The sequence below is a fragment of the Theobroma cacao genome, chromosome 9 (genome assembly GCF_000208745.1).
Source record: "Theobroma cacao cultivar B97-61/B2 chromosome 9, Criollo_cocoa_genome_V2, whole genome shotgun sequence".
In the NCBI taxonomy this organism is placed as follows: Eukaryota; Viridiplantae; Streptophyta; class Magnoliopsida; order Malvales; family Malvaceae; genus Theobroma; species Theobroma cacao.
The window spans coordinates 28,315,173-28,336,122 of NC_030858.1; the positions used below are offsets into that span (position 1 = coordinate 28,315,173).

General features: G+C 32.8%; 1 long non-coding RNA gene across 1 annotated transcript; it reads left to right on the top strand.

Annotated features, from left to right (window-relative positions):
• On the top strand, positions 4,445–6,076 carry LOC108663392. Its single transcript, XR_001929372.1, has 3 exons — positions 4,445–4,484; positions 5,144–5,217; positions 6,038–6,076. It is a non-coding gene; the product is annotated as an uncharacterized LOC108663392 (long non-coding RNA).

Sequence of the window (20,950 nt, forward strand, 5' to 3'; positions counted from 1 at the left end):
ACCTTATCATCATTTTAATTATCTAAAGTATGTTTTAACTCGGTTTTGGTGAAATTTTATGAAAATGAGTTAAATGGTAAATTTTAGGTTTTATAAACAAAAATGTATTTAAATGAAAAGATTTTATAAATTGTCTTGAAACGAAATAACGATTTTGAAAATAGAGTAATTGGAGACCACTGGTATGTTGTAAATTTATGATTGAAAATTGTGGCTTATGTTATATTGTTATTGTGTTGGCATGACTGACTGGGTTGTGTTTTATGAATTGTATGAATTGTTTTATTTTAACATTGCTGGCTGGATAGTAAAATATTAACCTTGTCATGTCAAAATTTTATTGTATGGTGAGTATTGCTTGCTGTAGTGGGCTGGGTTCTGTGGACTAGCCTATTATAGGGGCATGAAATTCTGACATATTTTACCTCGGTTGGAGAGGCGAGTAGGGTAACTCTCGAGGTATAACTTTAGAGTTCACTTCACGCTAAACCACCACGTGAGGGGGAACTCAGCCATTGTCAAGGAACGACTGTGTTTTCTAAATCAAAACATGATTTATGAGTATATAACCTTTTAATAGCCTTGGCAGACTCGGTTTGGGATAGCCTTCTGCCAAGGTATCCTTGATAATTGAGTATGAAAATAATTTTTGGCATGAGCCAAAGTTTTAAAAAATTCATAAGCCATGTTAATTACTCGATTTATATGAATTGATTTTATTTGGTTGAAATAAGTTGAAAGGTGATGAATTTTAGTATGTTAAACTGTTTTATCTGTCTCCGCTTACTCGTCTTTAGATAGTTTAAATGGTGTCTGTTTACTCACTGAGATTTTATAATCTCACCACCCTTATTTCCTCACATTTCAAGTTCGGGGAATTCTATAGTTAGCTGACTTTGACAAAGACTTTCATTTGGACTTGAATCTGTAAAAGCAGTAGGTTTTCAGCTTCCGATGCATTTTGGTTAGATGTGGGCCCACGTGTCGCTATAAATATAATTTTATACTTTGGTTATTTGCTTTATAGTATATATGAATATAATTAACTTTTACGCTATAAGAATTATTTACCGATAACTTTATAAAAATTATTTTACAGAAAAATAATTTATTTTATTGAATATTTTTATTATATTTAAATATTCAAATTTTCACTTCAAATGAACGTTTTAGATACTTAATTTATTTTTAAATCATTAAATATATATTTTCTGCTTACCTATTACATTTTTAGCAAGTTTTGAGATTTTTAACGAAAAATGACGAAAATGTCCCTGTGAGCCAGAAAACAATTTGTTATGTTCTGCTTTGAAAATGACTCGTAATCTTTCGAATTACGATATTTGATAACTATTGCTCACTGGGAAAGTGCGAAAGCTGATACGAGAGCTTTGCTAGGTTTCGATCGGCATTCAGGGTGAAGAATGTCTGTCGAGGCTTCGCAGCGGTTGTCACGGGCCCGATGGAGAGTTTTGGGTCGTGATAGATATGACCCCGTTTGAAACTTGGTTTGGCCATAAACCATCTCTTAATCATTTAAGAGTGTTCGGGTGTGTTTGTTATGTTCATGTACCAGAGTCTCAGCAGGATAAACTTTAGCAGAAAGCCCTTGCAGGCATCTTTCTTGGGTACAGTTCCCATTCCAAAGCTTATAGAATTTATCTACATGAGTCTAACAAACTGATTGTCAGTAGAGATATTTCTTTGATGAATCTCTAAGTTGGAAGTGGGAACCTGAATCTGGGGACAACAATAGATTTTCAGCCGCTTCAATGAACTTAGAATTCATTTTCCAAGAAGACAATGATGTCCTAGAATCAAGTGATAATCATAATATTGATGATGTACCTGTCAAAGGTACACGATCTACTGATGATATCTATCATAGGAGTTTGTTTGTTGCAGAAGAGCCAACCACTTTTGCAGAAGCAACAAAATGTCTTGAATGGAGAGCTGCTATGTGTGAAGAGCTCGATATGATTAGCAAAAATCAAACCTGGAGTCTTGTAAAGAGGCAAAACAATCACCATGTTATTGGTGTTAAATGGATCTTCCAAAGGAAACTTAATCCAGATGGTAGTGTGAATAAATTTAAAGCCCGTTTGGTTGCCAAAGGCTTTAATCAACGACTTGGGATTGACTACATGGAGACATCTGCTCTAGTAGCACGGTTTGATACAATCAGACTGTTGCTTGCTCTGTCTTCTGCATTTTGTTGGAATGTATACCATTTAGATATTAAGTCTGCCTTCCTCAATGGTGTCTTGGAAGAAGAAATATTTGTGGAGCAGCCTGCTGGATTCATTCAAAATCCAAATGAAGATAAGGTTTTCAAGCTGCACAAAGCCTTGTACGGCCTTAAACAGGCTCCTCGTACCTGGTACAGTAGAATGGATACATATTTATTAAAGCAGGGGTTTGTCAGGAGCTGTAATGAAGCCACTTTATACATATATAGCTCCTCAACTAAACCTTCTATGATTGTCTTACTGTACGTTGATGACTTACTAGTTACAGGAGGAGACAACATAGCTTTGCAGAGGTTTAAGGAAAAAATGCATAATGAGTTTGATATGACTGATCTGGGTCTAATGAGCTACTTTCTAGGGTTAGAAATTAACCAATCAGTTGATGGGATTAGACTGTCACAGAAGAAATATATCTCTAATGTTTTAAGGGGGTTTCATATGGAGCATTGTAAGCCTGCAGTTACTCCATTGCCTGTAAATGAAAAATACTCTAGCAATAAAGGTATCAAACTCAAAGATCCTTTAATTTATCGAAGTATGATTGGGTGTCTGTTGTACATATGTTTTTCTCATCCAAACATTATGTTTTCTGTTAATATGCTGTCAAGATTCATGCAAGAACCAATAAATCTTCGTCTAACAGCTGCAAAACGTGTCTTGAAATATTTGAAAGTCACTTAGAATCTTGTGATTCATTTCACCAGAACTACTCAAGTAAGTCTTTTGGCATATTTTGACAGTGACTGGGCTGGAAATATTAATGATTTTGCAGCACATCTGGTTATGTTTTTACTCTAGGTAATGGTCCATTCAGCTGGAACTCTTATAAGCAAACACTGGTTGCTCAATCTTCTGCTGAGGCAAAATATATTGCAGCATTAGCAGCATCTAATCAAGCCATCTAGTTGAGGAAAGTCTTGGCAGACTTAAGACTTTCACAATGTCATCCCACTCCATTGTTGGTTGACAATAAGTCAGCAATTGCAATATAAAAAAATCCAGTGTTTCATGGCAAAACAAAGCACATACAAGTCAAGTTCCATGCCATTCGGGATGCTGAGAAGAATGGATATGTCAATGTTTAATATTGCTCCTTAGAACTGCAGCTGGCAGATATAATGACCAAAGCTTTATCTGGACCACGACTTGAATACCTCAGAAGCAAACTGAATTTACAGCATGCAGGCATTAAGGAGGAGTGTTAGATATTAATGCCTGCATCCCTAAGACAAATGTCCTTTTTGTGTTATGACACTTTGCTATATATGTACTGATATAAGCTAACTATGCTGTCTTGGTGTCACATACGTGTTGCCTTGATGTTTTTGGTAGCCATATGCCTGACACTTGTTAATACTAGAAACAAGTGTGATGTATGACACAGTAGTATATAATCTTGTAATCAAACTGTTTTATATATGACACATATATATATCTCCGTTTAAGCAGTTTGAACAGAGGCTTTACAAACTACATGAAAAAGTCTATCATGCTTGTTTTCATCAGGAGTATAACTGTCAAACCCTGCTTCGTAAAATAATTATACTGTCATTCACATGCTCGATAGAATGTTTGTATATTTAGGAAGTTCGAGAAATCGTTAAAAGATGATATTGCCCCTAATGGTACTATTGAGTAGATTAAGCCTCGAACTAGTTCAAATAGGAGTTTTAAAGTGAAATTAAGAGTTTCACAGTTCAGGGATGACTCAAAATGGTAATTCGGAGTTCGAGGATCAATTTGGAGTCAAACCGAAATTTTCACTATCAAGGGGTAAAATCGTAATTTTTCCACTTGCGGATAAAATTTGAGATTTTGAGAAAATTCAGATCACATTTGACAAATTGGAGAATTGTATGAGTATAAGGGATGAAAAATATGTCTATGGGTAATTTTTTAATTTTTGGGGTAAAAATGTAATTTTTAAAAATTTGCTCCATCAAAACTTTGGAAAAGTCTAGAAATTTCATGGAAGACATGGATAAGTGAAGAGGATTGAGTGGTAGAAAAAGAAAGTCAAAAAGATGGCTAGAAAAAAATAAAATAATAAAATATTCAAAAGGTAAATAAAATAATAATATTTTATTAAGCCTATTAAAAGGCTTGAAAATTCCAGAATTCTTCATTGGGAGGGTCAGCCAAAACCAGCAGGAGAGAGAGAGAAATAAGAACAAACCCTAGAGTGAGAAAATTCAAAGAAAAAGTGTGATTTTTCAAGGAATCAAGTGTTTAAAGGTATGATTTTTCAAGCTTAGCTTAAGATTTATCATTTCCATGCATTTCTCCTTATTTTCCATGGTTAAATTATGTGTTTTGATGATGGATTCAAATCTGATCATATGGGTTTAGAGAGAGAAAGTTGTTAGATTAATTTGATTTTGAACTATGTTAGTGTTTAGTGTTAGTTTAGCATGTTTATGAGTAAAACAACAAGAAAAATATTCATTTTCTCCATGAATTTCTCTAGGCCGAATCTAGCCAATGGTGTGTGAGGATGAGGTTGACTTTATTTTAAGAGAATTAGATGGAAAAATGATGAATTATGAGGTTGGAAATTAAATGGGAATTTTTGGTGCAAAAAAATTGAAATTTTTACCCACTAGGGGTAAAAGCGTAATTTGTGATCCGAACTGATAAATTGGACCACATTCACAGTCATTGAGGTATTGTGGATATAATTGGATAATTGAAATTGAAATGGATGGAATTGGAGTTGAATTGGAGATTTTAGAAATTTACACCGTGTATAGGCGAGTTAGGTCGGACACTATGATTAAGCGATTGTCCAAACATTTCACACCCTATCTAGTGCATACGCATGGATAAGAGCCTGAAATAATATATATTGATTTGACACAAATTATTGAATTTTTTGTGTCATGTATTGTGGATAGGTGGTGAGCTATCTGATACGGGTAAAAGACTACACCCGAGGATCGAGAATAGGAGTATATCTACTCCTAGTACAGTGAGTAAACTTACTATCGTCTTAATTATCTAGAGTAGATTTATTTAATTGTGTGATTTTATGAAAAAATAGTTTAATTGGAAAATTATTGTGTTTTATGGGAAAATGAGATTTTATAAAATAATTTTATAAAATTTTTAAAAATCTAATAATGATTTCAAAAATAGAGTAATTGGAGACCTATACTATGATTGTGTTGTTTATCCATGATTTTACATTAAATGGCTTATGATAAATGTGGGTATGACTGGTTATTTTTATAATTTAAAGAATATGTGAACTGTTTTGATTTGCCTTGAATGTGTTAAGTGAGCCATGTCATACTATTGTGATTTTATTGGTTGGTGGATTATAAAGTGGGCACTGTAGTGATGGGGGTTCCGTGAGCCAGCCTAATTAGAGGGGCCCGGTTCCCAATTATTGAGCTTACCTCGATTGGAGAGGCGTGTAGGATAACTCTCGAGGTAGGATTTGAGTACACTTCACGCTGGCCAGCACGTGAAACTGGGACTCAGCCAACGCCAAGGAACGGCTGTGTTGTCAAAGGTGAAATGTGTTTGTGTGTGTGACAATAAACAGCCTTGGCGGTCTTGGTAAGATGCCTTCGCGAGGTATCCCCGATAATGGATTTTTGGCAAAGGCTAAGTTTTTGAAAAGTACATAAGCCATGTTGAGTAATTGGATGAAATCCAATTATTTATATGAGTTGGGATGAATTATTTTAATTGTCTCCTATTACTCGGCTTTAGATTATTTTGATGATGTCTGTCTACTCACTGAGATTTTATAATCTCACCCCTTCTTCCTATACATTTTTCAGGCTCATAATAGGCAGTAGACTGTCAATTGTATCGAGAAGTAAATTTCGGAGTTGCATCCTAGAAAGCAAGGTTATAGACTTAAACCTTCTCAGTTGTTTGGGGGCCCACGTGTCATTGTAATTTAAATTGCATACTCCAGTTTTCTATATTATAGTATGTATAAATTTATTTTGTTTTATGTGTAGAAAATTAATTTTTGATGTTTCAAATATATATATATATATATATTGTTTTCCATTAAAATAGATAATTTTAATTAATATTTTTATTTTATTTTATTATTAAAAAAAAGGAAAAAAAGAGAGAGGAATGGAAAAACTAGTACAAAAGCCTTGTGAGGTCTCGAAAGGCGTTCGGGGGAAGAATGTTTATCGAGGCTTCGCGACGGTTGTCACGGGCTCAATGAGAGTTCCGGGTCGTGACAATAACTCTTACATTCTCTTTTGAAAAAATTAACACCACCATTTATATTGTAGAATCTTCATTCAGTTTGCCTGCATCTATTTATTTTTCTTCTTATTGGAGCTGTTTTTTAATGCAGTTTTGTCCTTCAAGTGCGTTTAATTCTCCATTATGGACCACAAATTCTGGGGCTGCAGTTTATAACAACAACTCATCACTCACTACCGGGCCAAGAGGTAATCATATAATTCTCGGTTTAGTGCAGCTTTGTTATTGAGCAAGGGGAAAGCTAAAAGTATCATAATTTAGTGTAACTTTGTTTTTTCAGCTTTAATTTCTCCAAAATCCAGACTAGCATCCAAATTCTCATTTGGCTTTTCTAATCATAACAATATTTTAAAAAAGCAAAACAATGACCTATATTTTGTCTTTTAATATATATTCATTGATATATACATATAAATTGGGAGTTTTCTAGGATTAATTACTATGTAATTAGTCAGCAAGACTGCAATTAATGGATCAAGTTTCTGATTTAGGTAAAATATGAAAACATTTTTAATAAGAAAAATTTTTGCTGATGCTACAATAAAATAAGCTAATACAGCTAACAATCGCTTAACCAAGAAGCTCTTTTTTTCTTCTTTTCAAGAAGTATCATCCTACTGTAACAAGCTATTTCCTTCTTCTTTTCATTCTCCTAAACTGTGAGTTCTTTGCTAACTTGATTCCTTATTGTCTAGTTAGCTTTTATACGTAACAAGATTGTAGTGAAGCAATTAGCAATTTCCATGAAAATATTAAGTCTACGATTGAATATTGCTTTCTTTCCTCATGTAAATCTCTTTTAGCAGAAAGTTAAAGAAGTTTGCTGCTTAAATCACTTTTTGGGCTTTTGTTCTCTTATCTCTACATCTTCTACTGTTATTGTCAACATCTTCCAACACTCTCTATCACTGTCACTCAGCACAGGTACTTTTTACCCCCCACCAATTATTTTTGATTCTCATAAATAGTAAGAATTGATTGCTTATTTACCTTCTTAATTTGTTGGAGTCTTTTATTATTATTATTATTATTATTAATTCTTTTGCTTCTGATTGTGGTGTATATTGAATAATAATATTGTCTTTCCTTCTTTATTGCACTTTTCACACATAAGAAAAGAACAACATTACAGTCAAATCTAAAATCAGTAACTAAACCTAACTGATCACAACCACTTGAATTAACTTTAGCATAATCGGTTTAAGGCTTAATTGGGTTTCATATCAAATTAACTACTTTATACCGTTTCCAACCAATTCATGCTCCTTTTAGCCTTGATCGAAGAGATGTAGTAGAGCCAAACGTGTTGTCTCGATGATAAGCAAAGAAAACTTGAGACTTTTAAGTTTCATATTCATTAATTGGTCAAGTCATGACATTAATTGGTTACTTCCAACGGAAAGTTGCTTTAAGCTGAAGAAGATATAAATCAAATAAAATATGAAAAAAATTAAAAATTATATATATAATTTTTTAAAAATTTACTATTTACTTTGTTTTTGGAAATTTACTATTTAATTTTGTATCTAAATTTTTTTTAAGAATAAATAATAAAAATATCAAAAGTCCTTCCTTTTAAAAAATAGCAATTCCTATCCTATGTTGGAATTTAATTTTTTTATCATAAAAAACTAATCATGACTTGGGGTCCAATTCACAATGCTTAATTTTTATCCAAAAGGAAAAGAAAAAGAGTTTTGGCCATTTCTCAGTCACTTGGTTTTATAGGATTTTGTACTCATTAATACATAGAAAAACTTGTGAATATGAATTTATCTACTCGTTTATAAAGTTAGACTTATATAACGTCCCGTGTTTTTTGTTTTTATTCTTGTATGGAATCATTTTTACTATCCTGACATGTTATTATTTTTTAAATTTATATTTAAAATGTTTAACTTAGTTTTTCATATTTGAATGTAATTGTTAACAAATTTTATTTTATACAGCAGTGGAAATTACTCTTGATTGTTATATTCTATGACACTTAGGATTACAAAATGACGGGAGATCGATCTTGGATGTATCGTCCCTTAACTTCTGATGGATTCGTTAGAGATGAATTTGTAAATGGAGTTAATGAATTCATTCATTTTACACGTTCTAACTCTACATTTACGTGGGAGAATAAAATCAAATGCTCTTGCTCCCGATGTAGTAACAACAAGTTTCTAAATTTTGATAAGGTAACAGAGCACATCCTTAAAAAGGGTTTTACTGGTGCTTACACAATTTAGAGTTTACATGGGGAACATGATGTTGGACAATCATCAAGAAGTAGATATAAAGTTGAACCATATGCTAGTAATGAGGTACATGGGGAATATGGAGAACCTACATATGAAGAGGAAATAGAAAATCCATATACTAGAATGGTTAAGTATCTTTTACTTAAATGTTTGTGGAAGAAGATCCAAATCCAAATGCAGCTAGCTTTTACTTGTTGTTAAGTAATGCAGAGGAACTTTTGTGGTTAGGTTGCACAAAGCACACAAAGCTTTCAGTTGTGTCGCAACNAAATGTTTAACTTAGTTTTTCATATTTGAATGTAATTGTTAACAAATTTTATTTTATACAGCAGTGGAAATTACTCTTGATTGTTATATTCTATGACACTTAGGATTACAAAATGACGGGAGATCGATCTTGGATGTATCGTCCCTTAACTTCTGATGGATTCGTTAGAGATGAATTTGTAAATGGAGTTAATGAATTCATTCATTTTACACGTTCTAACTCTACATTTACGTGGGAGAATAAAATCAAATGCTCTTGCTCCCGATGTAGTAACAACAAGTTTCTAAATTTTGATAAGGTAACAGAGCACATCCTTAAAAAGGGTTTTACTGGTGCTTACACAATTTAGAGTTTACATGGGGAACATGATGTTGGACAATCATCAAGAAGTAGATATAAAGTTGAACCATATGCTAGTAATGAGGTACATGGGGAATATGGAGAACCTACATATGAAGAGGAAATAGAAAATCCATATACTAGAATGGTTAAGTATCTTTTACTTAAATGTTTGTGGAAGAAGATCCAAATCCAAATGCAGCTAGCTTTTACTTGTTGTTAAGTAATGCAGAGGAACTTTTGTGGTTAGGTTGCACAAAGCACACAAAGCTTTCAGTTGTGTCGCAACTTTTAAATGTTAAGTCAAAGTTTAATTTGAGTGAATCATGTTTTGATCGACTATTGGAGATAATAAAGAATATGTTGCCATTAGATGAAACTTTACCTACTGACTTTAATAGAATGAAAAAAAAAAGGTAGCAAAACTTGGATTGGGATATATCAAAATTCATGCTTGCAAAAACAATTGCATGTTATTTTATGAGGAAACTGCTAATTTTGAGCATTGTATGATATGTGGGCATCCTCGGTATAAACTGAGAAAATCAAGTGTGAAAAGGCAGAAGAAAATACCTTACAAGATTTTGCGTTACTTGCCATTTATACCAAGGCTTCAAAGGCTTTATATGTCAGGCAAAACTGCTGAACATATGACATGGCATGCGCAAAACCAAAGTGATGATGAAGTCCTCAAACACCCTGTTGATGGTGAGGCTTGGCAACACTTCAACCGTACACATAAGTTATTTGCAATGGAACCTCGAAATGTCAGACTAGGGTTATGTGTTGACGGTTTCAATCCTTTCGGACCGATTGCGAAACCTTATTCTGTTTGGCCAGTAATGCTCTGTGTGTACAATTTACCCTCATGGATGTGGGTGAAACAATAATATATATTTCTTAATATGGTCATTCCGGGGAAGAAAAATCCAAGTCAAAACATAGATGTTTTCTTGAGGCCTTTGATAGATGAGTTGAAAGTATTGTGGACGCAAGGTGTTGTCACGTATAATGCATATAGGAAACAAAATTTTCATATGAGGGCAGCATTATTATGGATAATAAATGATTTTCCTGCTTACGATATGTTGCTAGGGTGGAGTACTCATGGACGATTATCATGTCCCTATTGCATGGAACATTCTAAGTCTTTCATATTGGATCATGGTAGGAAACCTTATTTTTTTTATTCTCATCGGCAATTCTTATGACCTAATCATCCTTTTAGGGGGTAGAGAGACAAATTTATTAAAAAAAGAGTTAAGCATGACTTACCATTTCCTCGATTATCAGGTGAGGAAATATTGTCACGTTTGAATTTGCTTTCAAATATCCCATTCGGAGCAAAATGCGGTGAGTAGAAGATTTGGGGTTATGGTGTAAGTCATAATTGGGTGAAAAAGAGTATATTTTGAGATCTACCTTATTGGCATACGCTTTTTATTCGCACAATCTGGATGTGATGCATATTGAACGTAATGTCTTTGAGAATATATTTAACACAATGATGGATGTTAAGGGAGAGACGAAAGACAGCTTAAAGGCATGACAAGATTTGAAGGTGTATTGCAAGCAACCAGAATTGGAATTGGTGGAAAATAATGGAAAAATTTACAAGCCTAAGGCTTCGTACACCTTAAATAAGGAGGAAATAAAAAATGTTTATGCTTTGGTGAAACAATTGAGATTACCTGATGGCTTTGCGTCGAACATATCTCGGTGTGTTAATGAGATTGATTGCAAATTTAATGGGATGAAAAGTCATAATTGTCATGTTTTTTTGCAACGATTGCTTCCAATTGTTTTTCGTGATATGGTGCCTCACTCAATTTGGGATGCAATTACTGAGATATCTCACTTTTTTAGAGATTTGTGCGCAGTTGAAATACCTGTAGATTATATGGAAGCTTTGCAAGGAAAAATATGTGAAACTATATGCAAACTAGAAAAGATATTTCCTCCTGGTTTCTTTGACTCTATGGAGCATTTGTTGTTTCATTTACCTTACGAGGCAAAGGTTGGTGGACCCATGTAGTATTGAGGGATGTATCCATTTGAAAGGTACTATAATTGTTATTTGTTTTCAAATAGTTTATTACAAGAGTTTAAGGTACTTATTAAGTTTGATGAATATTGTGATTTTTAGGTTTTTGCAACATTTGAAGAAGAAAGTAAAAAATCGAGCCTTTGTTGAAGGATCTATATGTGAGGCTTATATTATCGAGGAAATCTCTTCGTTTTGCTCATGGTATTTTGAACCTACTGTGCGAACAAGATTAAATCAAGTGCCACGTAATGATGATGGGGGAGATGTGGACTCTCTTGATCATCTTTCAATTTTCATTCATCCTGGGCGAGCTTTTGGTCCAAATCAAGTGCCACTTAATGATGATGGGGGAGATGTGGACTCTCTTGATCATCTTTCAATTTTCACTCATCTTCGGTGAGTTTTTGGTCCATTAGATAAATCTCGATTTTTAGATGAGGATGAGTTTTATGCTGCTGAGCTATATGTTTTAAATGAATTGTGAAGAGATGCTCCCATATATTAAGTAAGTACCATTATACCATAAACTTAAATGATTGATCATAGGAATGAACTTAATCCGTAAATTGTGGATATGATGATAGGATATTTGATGAAATGGTGAAGATAGATGTTGTGCATATATCGAAAGATGAATTGGAGAAAGTACGTGATGCAAGCTTCGTGAAATGGTTTAAAAATTATGTAAGTTTATGTAAATTAGAAATGAACGTTTAATAACATTGAGGCATTAATTATGTAATTAATAATTTTTGATCTTGTGTGTCATGTTCGTAGGTTGCAAAATGTAAGGATGAAATTAACCCACGTATACTTGAAATCTCTCATGGTCCAGGATGTATGATAAGGTATTACAACAGATACTTTGTAAATGGTTTCAAGTTTCACACCCTAGATTATGGACAAAATCGTAAGACAATGAATAATGGGGTCTGCATAAAAGGGAGTTTTACAATGATTATGAGCGTGACTTTTATGGTATTTTACTGGATATAATCGAGTTGGAGTATTTTGGTATCAGAAACAGAGTTGTGCTATTTAAGTGTCATTGGTTTGTCACTGAAAAATAGTATTAAAGTAGATCCTTTGCATGGTCTTGTTGAAATTAAATACAACTCAATACTTGCCACTAATGAACTTTTTGTTTTAGCTGCACAAGCTCACCGAGTTTATTATAATAGTTATCCATCAACCCAAAGAGATCGATGTGATTGGTGGGCAGTATTTAAAACAAAAGCTAGGAGTAAATTTCATATTCCTAGTAATGGAGATAGAGAAAATGAAATTGATTTGAATGAAGAAGTATACCAAGAATATGTGTCTATTTTAATTAATGGTACTCCATCGGAAGAACTTGATAACTTTATAGTTTTAGCAAGTGGTGATTATGAAGAGCTTAATCTCTTGATTGAAGATGAAGAAGATGACATGCAAAGAGATGAAGATGAAGAAGATGACATGGAAAGAGATGACAATGAAGATGAAGATGAAGATGAACTTACAGACGACGACTGCGAAACTTTTAGTGATGATAGTGATAATAATGAAGAACATGAGATTGCTTATTCTAAAAGTGATTGATGATGGTAGACATATATGATATTGGTTGTATATTTTTTGTTACATAGTTGTTTAACTTTAATTTTATAATATTGAAAGACCTTGACATGTTAAAAAATTATTATAGTTTATATTTATAAACGTTGAAATAAATACTATATATTGGCATCTTTTATTGTACAAATGATTAGGAATTACTTGTGATTGTTGTAAATTGATGATTTTTATACTTTGTTTCAATTTTTTTTTTTAAAATTTGTGTATGAATTTTAACAAACATATGTTACAGGAACGATGGTTAAAAGGAAGCATTCAAAACCGATGCCTAGATCAACAAATGCCTCTAGAAGTATGTCCTTGCCTACAAATGCTAGTGCATTTGCTGATCTATCTATTCAACTACAGATGCAATAGGTCAATAATGATGTGCCCTTTGAGCCACCTTCTTTGTTGGGTGGATCTGCAAAGCAAGTAGAAAATGAGACATCTACTCACGATTCTCGTAGATCCCCATATGTTGATTTAGGTGCAAGTGTAGATGATACATTCTCAAGGTCAAGGGGTAAGGGGCTTGGTGTAGGATTACAGACTCTTGTAGATCCATCCGACAGATTGCCTATAACTCCTATTGGGGAAATGTATGTTATCTTGTATTATAATGAAATTGTTATATTTGTTATAAATTTTAATATGTAATTTTTTTTATATTCTACATGTACTTTTTTCGAGCGAGGGGTCACAGCTGCAATAACAAGGATCATAAAAAATCACTTCCATGGTCCATGGTCGACATTAAGGAATGTCCCTAATGATATAAAGGAGTTAATGTTTCAAAAATTTCAGGTATTATGTTTGTTATTCAATTAAATTATATCTTTTTGTTTTCAATTAATTTGTATCAGTTTTTTTAGTTATTTTATTATTTTGATGTGGGAAAAATGTGTTTGGACTACAAATCAAGATGTTTTGGTTTGACGAATATGGGATAAAATTTGTTTCGATTGGTTAAGAGACATGCTTTCAGAATAAAGGAATAAAGCAATCACAGAAGCCAAAACAAACAATATTAGAGATTGCAAAGGCATGTCAAGGGAATGGATCACAAATAAAATCTGGGATGCCCTTATCGATACGGTATGGGGTACAGAAGAATGGCAAAACAAATCGAGAAAAGCAAGGCAAAATGGTTTAATGCCAAAAGAAGGAAGCATTCCAAAGCACACTGGTAGTTCAGTTCCTTTTGTTGGTCATGCAAAAAGGATGGTATGAATTAATCTTACTTCGCATTTATTTGCATGGTTTTCTTTCAAACTAAATTTAAATTGTATGTTTAATAGTTTGACTTTGGTTTTTCCTTGCATGTTATTTATATATATCGATTATGATTGAGTATATATAGTTGTAAATAAATGCAGACAATTGAGATAAAATGAGATGTTAGCTTCTTGGAAGTGTTCAACCGCACTCATAAGCGTTTAAAGGGTCATGGTGATTTTATAGATAACAATCTAAGTCCACAAGTGTACGTACAAAATTGATTAATTTTTACTTCAAAGGTGACGATCTAGTTGAATAATAATCTTATTTAATTTTTTATGTAGGAAATATATAATTCTGTATTATCGTAGAAGTATAGTGAGGATTCATCTTCTCAGCCATAATTCGATCCACATGCTTGAACTGAAGCAATTAGAGGGATGGAGACTACACGCACTCACGTATATGGGTTTGGTACTTGGGTGCCTGTTACAGCTTTACTTACTGATACACACAACAGTAATATCTGAGTCTGTGTGTGGCCCTATCAACTCAAATGGTACCAGTCCCGCAATTGCATTAGAAGAAAAAGTGGAAAATCTTTCAAAAAACTTAGGTAAGATACATGAGGAAATACATGAAGAAATTAAAAATACAATGGCGGAAATCATGAATGAATTTATGGCACACATGGAAACCATGATCATGAGTAATGCACTTTCAAAATAAGAAAATGCGGGACCTTCAAGCTCAAATCTTGACAAGTAAGAACACAACATTTCATGATGTGATGTTTTTTTTTCACTGCTACATTTGGATACTTTTTCGTATAACTGTTTGATAACACATTTAGCTTTATATTCATATGTGTTTAACATTTTTATATATTGTGTGTTTATGACAATATTTAATTGTATGAATTTGACTTTGAATCTTTGTTCTTAATGTGTTTTTTTTTTATATATTTTGAAAGTCAATTGTGGATGTCAATTGATAATTTATTATTGAATTTTTAATTGGTAATTTTTGTGGGAAAAACATTACTAACAGGATATACAATTGAAAATTAGTAAAAGAATTTTCGTTGGGAATGCTTTTCCAATGGAATTTTCTGTCGAAAATTGTTTTCCAACCACAAATTTTCAACGGAATTTTTCGTTGGAAAACCATTGCCGATGAAAAATTTTGTCGGAAATGTCCAACGGAATTACGTTGGAAATTCATTTCTGACGGAATTATTTCCAACGAAATTTTCTGTCGGAATTTATTTTCCAACAAAAAATTTCGTTGGAAATTTCCAACGGAATTCCTTTTGAAAAGAATTTCCAATGGAATTCCGTTGGAAATTTCCAATAGAATCACAATGGGATAGCCAACAAATTATGCATTTTTTCTAATGGAATTTTCCAACGGATTTTCAACGGAAAGCATTACCGACGAGGTTTTTATCGATAAAATTTTCAACAAATTTTTTCATTGTAAATCCGTCGAAAAAAGGTATTTCCAATGGAGTTTCACATTTTTCCAACGGAAAATTCCATTGCAAAAAGCCTATTTTTAGGTAGTGATCTAATGGCATATAAGAAACACCATTATTTTTTAAAGTATCACAAATCTCCAAGAAATTAACAATATGTGCATTAGGATCATCATTCGGCAGTCCTTCAAACTATACAAAAGTCTGAATCATTTGAATGATTGCTAGTTTGATTTCAAAATTGTTAGCTTGGATGGCAAGTCTACGGATGCTAGAATGAAGGCCTTGAATGAGAGGTACAACATATTCTTGCAAGGACTTATTTTCTTCTTGATCAATCATTGTATCAGATTGAATAAAAGCTCACAAATTTTCCCTTTTGAGTTTTCGAAAAGTCTTTTCAATTTCTAGATCAAAAGAAATAACTTCCAAAATTTTGCCTCTTTTCATACAACAACCAAAAAGTACTTAAAAATAAAAACAAAATTTGAAGTAGGATTAAATTGCTTGGAATTAATACTAACAAAAATAAAAAAATAAAGAAACAATTACCCGACAACGGCACAAAAAACTTGTTTGTCTGATAAACTGCGTAAATGCACATATCGTAAACAAGTAATATAATGAAAGTAAAGTTCGTTCCCATGAAGAATTGTACTTAATCTGCTACTATTCTTTCCAAGTACTAAAATTGACACAACCTAATCTTATTCAAACAACCAAAATTAAAGATTAAGAAAATTAAAGAAAACTAACATTAAACTAAAACTAAAAACACAAGAACTAGAGTAAAAATAACTAGAATCAATTAATCAAAAGTCTAGAACTACAATATCCTTTTAATGTTTCATCTAAATTTATTCTATTCTCTCTTTACTTACGAGATAGGCTTGATTTGTTAACCTAGAGTTCTAATTTATTTATAATCCTCCGTTGAGTTTTTTTTTATACAAATATCTATCTTCATCAATTTACTATATGTCTATACAAATTGAAATTAAGAAAAATTCACTAAGAACATACCATAATTTTGGCTACATATGAAATGTAAGTGCATGTCTACCTTACACGTGAATCAAATAAATAATCTTATGGAATTGATATTGAACATATGCTATTTCATCCAAGGCTTACCCTAAGTTTCCTCTCTTAGTTCTGTTTAGGTTTTCAAATCAATCTAATTGGTGGCCAATCAATCAGACACATTAAGAACAAGATTGAAATAAACAACAGAAACACTATCAATCATAAGCAAGAAACAATATTAAAAACTCAAACTACGTATTGGATTCAATTGCAATTCTAGATTAAAAACTTATTTCAACATAATGTATGTAAACATCCTCAAAAAAAGAAATTTAACTATCAAAACTAAACAAGAAAGTATAAAGATAACAAGAAAAGAAAGAACTCTAATATTTATCACACTTTTGATTCGCAATCTTCCTTGCTTTCCTTGCTTCCCTTGCTTCCTTACTAGCTTCAATGCTTCTTTTCCTTTAGAAAACTCTAGCTTAATTCCTGTTAAAACATTCTTTGAAAGGTTGCTTAAATGGGCTCATGATTGTGTCAATATAGAAGTCCAAGTGCACAAGAAGTCTTTTCCCCTGTTTAAACCTCTTTCTATTTTTTTTTTGCTTTTTCTTTTCAATGTCGTGGCGTTGGCTAATAGTGGTCGTAGCATCGAGCATCTTGGAGGCTTTTGAAGCATTTTTCTCAATCGGGACACCGTGGCATTGACTACGTCATGGCCGCAGCACTCTAAGCTTTACATCACTCATTTATGTGGACATGATTTTTGACGCTCTTCAAGGCTGAGCTAGGAAAAATAGTAAACATAAAAGTTGTAGCTCTACATCTTAGCTTTCTAAAGGGTTAAGAATCAAGTCAATTGGACTTCTGTAGTGATGATATGCTTAAAAAACTGTAACATATGTAGTTGAAGTCTGCACTTAAAATGCATATCTTTCACAAAATAGGCCATCTTTTTAAAGCACACCTACAAAAACATAAAACTTAACTTAAATAATAACTAAACTTAAAATAAAACATCATAAAATAACTTAATACAATTGAACCCAATATATTTAACTCAAATAAAAGAAATGATTAAAAACTTCTAATACTTAAATTAAATCTCAAGAACTTAGATAAAATCATTTAAAACCATGATCAAATAACTCTATAAAATAGAGTTATCACCCACAGCGCTCATCGATTGATTTTTTTCCCTTCAAAAGCTTAAAATCTCTCGTCAATGTCAAACCCTCAGTCCCCTAAGTCTTTAACTTTAAATCCCTCAACTGGGAGCTAGAACCCATTAGCTTCAAAGACTTTCACAATGGAAAAACTCCATTCTCCATTCTATCTCCATCATACTGACCACCATGGCTTAATAGTCATCAATCCCAAACTTACCTCTAACACTTACGTTTCATGGAGAAGGTCATTCGTGCTTGCTCTGACTATCAGAAACAAGGTTAGATTTTTGTTAGGGTCAATCGTGGAACCGAAGCCAACAAATAAGCTCTATTCCGCTTGGAAACGCTACAAAACGTTGATAGTTTCTTGGTTTCTTGAATTGCTTTCACCACCAATTGCATCCACTGTGTTTTTCATGAACTCCACATTTGAGACATCGGAGACTCTAAAAAATCTATGTGCCCAAATAGATGACTCACGTATATGCAACCTATAATTCACTCTCAGTAACATCACTCAAGGTATGCGTTTTGTTGATGCCTCTGTTACTGAGTTGAATAGTATTTGGAAAGAATTGAAGAATTATCGCCCATTGCCCTACTATGAGTGTGGTTCCTATAACAAAAATTGCTTCCAAATGTTCACATAGCAATATAGGAAAAACATTGTGTTTAGGCTTTTGAATGGACTTAATGAATCCTATGTTGCATTAAGGTCATAGATAGTTATAATGGTTCCATTCCCTACCTTGGATCGAGCTTATAGTATGGTATTAAGAGAGGAACACAAAAAAGCTTGTTCATAAAAACACAGGTTGTTATCGAGTCATTTGCCATGATGATAGTGAATGAGGGAAACGAGAAACAAAAAAGTGATTTGGTTCGTAACTATTTTGACAAAAAGGGGCAAATCAAGTACAAATGTTACTGGTTGATTGGGTTGAGAATTTCAAATTTACCAAAGGAAATCCCAACTTTAAAAGGGGAAGAGCATATTCAGGCCACAGTCTATCTGCCAACAATGTATCTATTACGAGTTAGATGATTCTAAAGAGAATGAGACTATTGATAACGTGTCTCAACTTTCAGTCATAAAGCGTCCAATCCAAAAATTGATGGTATTTGTCAATGAAAGTGTTTTGGATGGTAACATTTCTAGCAACTCATTAAACACATCATAGACCAAATAAGTCTTTTACAATTCTGTGAGAACAAGTATAGTTTTTTTATCCTTCTCCTTCCAACTCCTCAACAAATCCTGGATAGTAGACATAGGTGCATAAGATCACATTACTTTCTTAATTCAATATTTTGATTTTTTTAAAATCTATCCAAAACGTGACTGTGCAGCTGCCAAACAAAGTTAAAGTAGTGATAACTTGTATTGGTATTGTTAAATTGAGTCTTTCCTTAATTCTTACAAATGTGCTTTGTGTTCCTTCATATAACTTTAATTTGATGTCTATTAGTCAACTTACTAAGTCTAAGCAATATAATCTTTTGTTCACTGATGAATATTGTGTCATCAGGATCTAAAATCATGGATAATGACTTGGGTTGCTAGAGTCTTAAAGGGGTAATACTACATGCAAGGCAACAGAGATGCACAATTTCTAAAACAATTTAGTTTTGAGAAGTTTATTTAATTTCCTCCTAATACCTTTGTAAATGCTTGCAGTTTTGTTTCAAAGGATTTTGATTCATGGAATTATAGGTTAGGCCATATTCTCATTGGCAGACTTAACATAATTCAGCAATGTTGTCCTATTGTTTCTTGTAAAATTGAATTTTCATGTCAAGTTTGTTCTTTTGCAAAGCAAAAACGATTGCCATTTCCAATTCATGTAACTAACACTCAATATGTTTTGGAGCTTATACATGTTGATAAGTGGGGGCCATACACAACATCCATTATGCATGGACAAAATTATTTTCTTACAATTGTAGATAACTATAGTAGATTTACATGGACCTTTTTTATGAGAGCAAAATCTGATGTGTCCACTATTTTGCCATCTTTTTATAATCTGATTTTGAATTAATTCAATCATTCAATTACGCAAATATGATCAGAAAATGGAAAAAAATTCAATTTAACTAAATTTTTATTTATCAAAAGGTATAATACATCAATTGTCTTGTGTAGAGACGCCATAGCAAAATACTGTTGTTGAAAGAAAACACCAACATCTCTTTATTGTTGCTAGGACTTTAATGTTCCAATCGACTTTACTAATTGGTTTTTGGGGTGTTGTTGTGCTCACAACAGCAAATATCATTAACAGAACCCGAACCTCTCTTCTGCCATTTAAAGTTTTATATAACAAAGCACCATCATATTCACATCGTAGGGTTTTTGGATGTCTTTGTTTTACTTCCACAATCAGTCAAAATAGAAAAAAATTTGATCACAGAGTGAAGAAATTTATTTTCATAGGATGTCCTATAGCAATTAAATGGTATAAGTTGTTTGATTTAAATGCACACACTATGCTTATATCCAGGGATATGGTTTTTCATGAATTGTCTTCCCATTTAAGGATCACAACAAAATTGACATCTTAGAATCATTCTCACAAACACACAACCTATACTCACTACATAATGGTGTCTCACATTCAACTACCCATAATAATGATGTTTTTGAACAACAATTTGACCAGTTCGAATATTTGTCATTTAGCCATGAACCAAAAAATGTTACAAAGTTCAAACTTATCAGATTCTGTTGGTGATTCCAATATGATCCCTTAAGAACCAGAGCAGGACTCCACTTCTATTCTTGCTCAAAATTCTAAACGTCAAGTCTTTATTCGTGAGTCATGACCCTTACTACCTTTTAGGAGAAGTGCCATATTAAAACAACCACCCAAATATTTGGACATATATGATTACAAGCATTCCTCTCATTGTAACCATGTCACTTTTCAACCAATTAGTTCATATCTGTCTGCATCACAATTATTAGATTCCCACCGTGCATTCATTTCATCACTCTCACATATTCATGAACCACAAACAAACTTTCAGGCTATCAAATATAGTCATTGGAGAGTTGCCATGA